The sequence below is a fragment of the Homalodisca vitripennis genome, chromosome 7, assembly GCF_021130785.1.
Source record: "Homalodisca vitripennis isolate AUS2020 chromosome 7, UT_GWSS_2.1, whole genome shotgun sequence".
Taxonomy (NCBI): Eukaryota; Metazoa; Arthropoda; class Insecta; order Hemiptera; family Cicadellidae; genus Homalodisca; species Homalodisca vitripennis.
Window position 1 is genome coordinate 26,191,385 of NC_060213.1, and position 6,762 is coordinate 26,198,146.

Sequence of the window (6,762 nt, forward strand, 5' to 3'; positions counted from 1 at the left end):
CAGCCTATTGTCCTATGGCGCTTCCCTCTGGGGCAATTATCATGGAGCTCAGAGACTTTTTGTGTTGCAAAAAAGGTCCATCAGATTAATATGTGGGGTATCAGCTAGAACACATTGTAAACCTCTCTTCATAAAATCAAGAATTCTTTCCCTGCCATCTATTTATGTATTGTCTGTTTTAATGTATATAAGAAACAATTTGTCTACTCTTGGGGATTACACCTCAGTACCTGAACACAACACCAAGATACAGGCAACATTTGGTGACAAAGAGGTGTTGTTATACTCTCACTCAAAATAGTTTTGTCTACCAAGGGATTAAAATGTACAATAGTTTACCACAACGTCTTAAGGTGCTGCCTGTAAATAAATTTAAGAATTAATTGTATTAAGCTTATTTTATTGGATGAATGTCTGTACAGTGTTCAAGAGTATTATGACATAAACTTTCTTAATAATTGACTGTTATTAATTGTTGTAACTTATTAATTTATTGCTGTTGTTGTTGACACTTGTCCTGCATTCTGTAATGTGTAAATGACAAATAAAGGAATCTGAATTTTACTATATCTGAATACAAATTTTGGCTGGCCTATTTGCTGGAAGAATTGCTAAAATGCTGCCTTCATCGGGAAAACCGCAAAACCCACATGAAAGTTTTAAAAGTTCAATATGGCAAAGGATTCCTAAAACTGTATTTGTGGTACTCGGTACACTGAAACTAGGGACAACAGATGCATTCATTGGTTTCAATGAAGGAGCAGTATAAAACTAAATGTTTTGGATAGGCTAGGCATTTGATCTGGGAAGTTTTTGGTTTTAGGACTAAAGATAATCGACTCTGGAGAGTAAGAAAAGGTGATAAAGAAGTAAAATAAGACAACAAGAGAAAGAGAGTCAATAGAAGGTTATTGTAAACAAAAAGAGAAAACAGTGAAGGTGAAAGTTACTCACCTGGTGGGGTTTCACAGTGAAAAGTCTGCAGTTTTGAATTGTGTTTACCCTTAAGCTAGTTTTATCATGTTTAGGAACAAATATTTAGGAAGTTTTTACTGCTTCAGGAGGAGTGTAAATCATAGGTTTAACAAGAGGAAATATATTTTAAACCCTTGCCAAGCTGTAGATAAATATATTTGAATGGTAGATTTTGATCTAATTGCCAAACACGATTATATCCGATATTATACTTTATGTATATTGGAGGGTTATTAAGGTCACAAAAAGCCTTTGAATTGGCAGGTACATGCTCTGTGCCTATCGCGGTTGGCTAAGAAGTATTTTTAGATGATCTACATTGTCTGCCGATGGGGTGTATTACTAATTCGTTGGTTGCCACAAATGGGTATACTACGTACCTCTTTTTTTTTGCTTCATCGTGATAGTGTTGTGTCTAAGTTAAGTTTTTTAATCTTGTTTTATAGTGCGACGAAGTGTACTTTATTTTAAGGGTAGAGTAATGACAATGATGAGAGTGTATTGTAAACTTCCCTCATAGTAGTTGGGCTAGAAATAAATGATAAGAAAATATACTAATAATTAGTAGTTCATATAATTTTTCAGTTTTATTACCAGGCCCGTGCTGGGTACGTCGAAAGGGCGGGGGACAGGGGTGGTGAGGGCGCCAACCAACTGGGAAACGGGGGATGTGGGGGGTATGGAATACCCCCCAGGTTGGCGGGGGGTCCGGGGGTTCCCCCCTGGGAATTTTTGAAAAAATAAACACCTAAAAACGTGTTTTTAAGCTACATGAAGCACATTTTTCTTCAAGCAGTAACGAAGAAAATTTACACTTTAGCAAAGACCTGTTCATTGTAAAAGTATTACAAATAATGCACACAAATCAAAGATACAAAAAAATTTAATAAACCACTTAAATCTGCGTTTTTTACCTTATTTGACACTTACAAATTGTAATGAACGAACATTGCTTATTTTTGTGCATTATCAATTTAAAAAATAAGAATGAAATCAATAAATTTGAACGTATATACCTCGAAAAAGGAAAATAAATAAATGGTAGTTAGTTGCAAACACTTTTAACTAATTAAGTTGTTTATGTTTTCAAGCATCTCCTCTTTCCTACCCTCCCCCAACACGACTGCGTTATAGAATCGCCCACTGCCACTGCGCAAATGTGTAGACCCGCTCAGTCAGCAATTCGGCAAGGCTTACATGTTACATTTTAAACAACATTTTAACTCAAACGAGTTTCCGTAGTTTATATTATAGTGTCTACAACACAGTTATAGACAGTTATCCTGAAAGAAGTATCTTCAGGAGAAGAGGCAAACACTTTCATCACTACATTTTTCACCAGCCATTTTTTTTACTATCCTTGACCTTGACTTTTTGAATGTAGTTTCCATCATCAAATCTTTCAGATCCTCAAATTCTGAGGATGCCTCGATCTTCTCATTGAATTTCCTAACGAATGTGTGTGCTACTTCTAGAGTTTCATAAAACCTATTTCGCAGGTCTTTTCAGTCTTTCAGTTGCTGACCCTATTAGCCTCCAGGCTTGAGCAAAGTCAAGATTCTTCATTTGGAGGTAGTCTGATAACGGTGTAGTAACTTTAAATATTTGCAGGAAGGTCATTGCAATAACTGTTGTTTCAAACTCTAGAAACTTACTAAGAAGTCCTGTTGCAATACTCCTGACTGTAGTGTTAAATTCAGGGGACAAGGAAATCTTTTGTAACGCCACGGTCAGTTCATGGAATAAATGTTTGGCTTGATGTGAAGGGTCAAGTGGGGTGCTTGTTGTCCAATTATCAATCCTGCCAAATATCTTAGTGGTAGCATCACTCTTACTCCGCCAACGTGTAGCACCAATAGCGCCGAGTTTAAAAACAGGATTTTCTGCTGAATAAAACTGTTGTCTCTTTAATAATTCCTTCAAAAATACTTGTGCCTCTTGGAGCAAACCAAAAAATGTGATCATTGAAGGAAGTATTTGTGCTGTATCAGTAAGAACTAGGTTTAAAAACATGATCGTAGCACCAAGTGTGTATATGGTTCGGAATTCTCTCCGACAATTTCGCAGTTAAGCCTGCATAGGCTCCATTCATATTTGACGCCCCATCAAAAGCATTAGCTATACAATTTTCCACTGGGATTCCGACATTTTTCAATGTATTTTCTAAAGAATCCATCAGAGCATCGGCTTTAGTTGATGATACACATTGTAAAGCTATCAGTCTTTCCTGCACTTGGCCTCCGTTTACGAAACCGCAACAACGTATGAACATTGATCATTTCCTGATATGTCTATTGTAGTGTCAATTAAAATGGAGAAGTTTACCGGTTCCTTCACTTGAGCTGATATATTACTTACAATTTCATCACAAAGAATTTTAACAATTTTAATCAATGTTGTATTGCTGAGAAATGTCACGTGGCTACCTCTTCCGACTACCTTTTTCTTCTCTCCTGTTTCCTTTTCCTTTTTAGCTCTTTTCTCGAATGATTTTTTGCTTTTTCGTCTAGTTTCAAGAGGGCGCCGGTTTACCTTTAAGGTGAGGGCGCCTGTTAATATGTTAATAAATTTGTTAATAAACGGGCCTGTTTATTACACTGTACCATTAATTTTAATTTAGATAAAATTAACAACCGTCAATTTGTGTGTCAGATATTGCCTTGCTACAATGAAGACACTAGAAATAAAACTATAAAATACTCCAGACAGGTGACATGCAACAATAACATGCGGTAGCTGTCTGCACTGTGACTACAGAGAACTCACCAAGGTGCAAACACTCATGACAGAGGACCAAGGAAGTGCTAGAACTGCTTGCACAATATTAGGGCAGACAACAGAATAAAACATGAACAATATAACGATACATAACATTACGCCAGTAACACACTTTTACACAATCGCTATAAACTTAATATTACTTTCATAACAACACAGACTAGATGCAATGCAATCAATTTATGACATGTTATAACACATACTTATATGTAATTAAAGTACAAAAATTTTAAAAGATAAGAAAATATTCCATAGTTTAGTGTTTAACAGCATTTATTTAACATGTCTTATTTACATTTAGTTATGGAATTTATTACTGTCACAAGTAATGTTAGTAATATAAAAAATAATGCAAATGGATAATTTAGTAACAAATTGATTAATATTTATGAATGTTCACTTTAAAAAAATTTGATTTCACAGTATTAACAACATTTACAAGAGATTGGTACATAACAAAAACATAAAACCATAATTCATGGAATATATAAAACTTAAAAATAAGTAAATAATAATATAATAATATAATCTTCAGACAAACAAAATATAAACAGGCAAAAACCCAATGAAGTATACACATCAGATAAAACTTAGATAGTAAAAGAAAACTTGAAGAAGGACTGAACTGCTACATAAATAATATATATAAGGAAAAATCCATACACAATCTATAAAACAAGCCATGGATATAAAAATAAAAAAGATTAATTGGAATAAAACTATAAAAGGTAATAAAAACATATAATGCAATGCCGCAACCCAGTTGAGACACAGAAGTTGATGTGGCTGTTGCTGGATCCGAACACTCTCGTCAACTATTTTTAGTTGAGCAATCGATCTTCCATGGCTAATACCTTCAATCTGATTCAACAAACGTAATCACCATCTACTGGTGGTAAAATTTGTTAATAGCGGCCAAGATTAGGAATCCCTCAAGGGAGTGGCTTCTACATGGTCATGTGTGGCAATCCCAAGGTACTCTGCTATCCAGTCCAGATTCCTTCTCCTTTTGTTCTGGGTCTTTCGCTCTATGATCAGCACAACTCTTGAAGAGCTGACTGTACTTTTCTCTTCACTCTCCTGTTGAAGTACTCTACTTCTTCCTTTCCCTCTTTTTTTACTTTGTTTCAGGCCAATCCCAATGGTGTCACTCTCTGCGATCCTTGCAGAGGGCGTAGACCAGTGGCGTAGCAAAGGGGGGGGGCGGGCCGCACCGGGTGTCACCTTTTTTTGGGGTGACACCCAACCCGGTCTCTCAACTTTTAGAACAATGTAAAAAAAAAATTGCTGGCACAAAAATTTCTTGTTGGGGATTCCTCCACTAGCACTAGCTCAGCTGTATGTACTGTATAATTTGGGGATTCCCACTAAAGAGCCTGACGTTGTTGTGGGGGATTCCCTGTCCCATACTCGCAATCTTTGACTTTTCAGTTGCAACATTTCTCATTTGCTCATGAAGTGTGTTGTGTTTGGTTGGCGTGAATTGTTAAATGTGTATTATTCTACAGTGATACATAATAAAAAGAAAAAAATATATTATATCCATGACCTTTATCATATAAAATTTATTGCTTTTTACTTTCGATGGGGTGACACCACCAACTTCTACACCAGGTACCACCCAAGGTAGCTACACCACTGATCCGGCCCCTTTAGTGGAGAATTTAATGGAGCATCAGTTGCCTCTCCGAAACAATCTGGCCTTCCCCAGGGCTCTGCTTAGGTTGAAATTTTAGAACCCTAGCTGCCCATTAAAGCAGAAAAGAGAACAAACCTAACTGAATTGCCCTCAAACACTTGAAGTTGAGAAACAATAGAACCAGTACTATAAGTAAAGGTTCAGGATCTAAGTGGATCGAGTTTCAGTGAACACTGGTGGTTCTGGAGTGATCTTGTGATGCTTACACAAGATCAGAGACGGATATGGACTATGCAGAGAAACGGGAGCTTCTGAGAAGTCCAACATCTTAATACTCTGCAGACATTCTTGCTGAGGGGACTCAGAAGCTGGGCGGGCTGAGGGTCAAGAGACTTAATCACAGCATGCCTCAGAAAAGAGCGGCCATTATGACCAGGCTCCTGCTAATGAGGTAAAAAATGGGAGCCAGCAAAATGAGGAAGGGGTAAAAAAAAATACAGAAGGAGACAGACAGAACTCCAAGCACTGAAGTAATCAGCTTGGCTCAAGTTCATGCAGTGGAGAAGAAAAAAGGCAAAGAAGTCTCATACATGGCCATCTGTCACAAAAATGGCAATTGGTATCGAAAGCTATCCAGAGGCGAAGCTTATTGCGATGCAGAGAGAAGTAATCGAGGTTACACTCATGGATGCGGTCCGACCCACTGACAATGGGCAGATCTTTCACAGGTAGATATCTTGAAAAAGGGGCATCAATGATGCTGCCAAAGATAGCTGGAGTCATTGATGGGAAAGTTCTGATCAATTGGTGATCAGGTGAAGCTTATCTACTGTACTGAGAGAGAAAATTATAAAGACTATGAGTTCAATTATTGATTTATCAGTTTTGGATTAAAGCTTTCAACGTATCATAAAAAATCTCTTCCAAGATACTCTTCAATACTGTAAAGAGACTTTGTAATAGCTACTTTACTTCACTCTTTTAAATGTCACTTCTTAAGATCTTCTGGTAATATGTTCCACACCTTTATTCCCATGTATGTGGGCTTCTATATCATATATTCTAATGTGCTAGTCTGTGCACATTAAGTTGAAAGTTTGCTGCACCTCAAGTGTTGTAGTGATGGATGCTGGAACCTATTCAGTTTTCTACATAGATTCTTAATATGCAGTGCTATTATTATTATTACTAGCTTAAGACCAGCTTAGGTCTTTATTAATATCACTTCCAAGTATTTTGCCTCTGTTGCCACCTTAACACTAGGTTAGTGAGCTGTTTGTTCCTTTATATTGCCCATTATGATTTGCTGAGTTTTAGCTTGTCCAGGTTGTTATATTGGCAATACTGCACAGCGATGTTCATCGCAATAT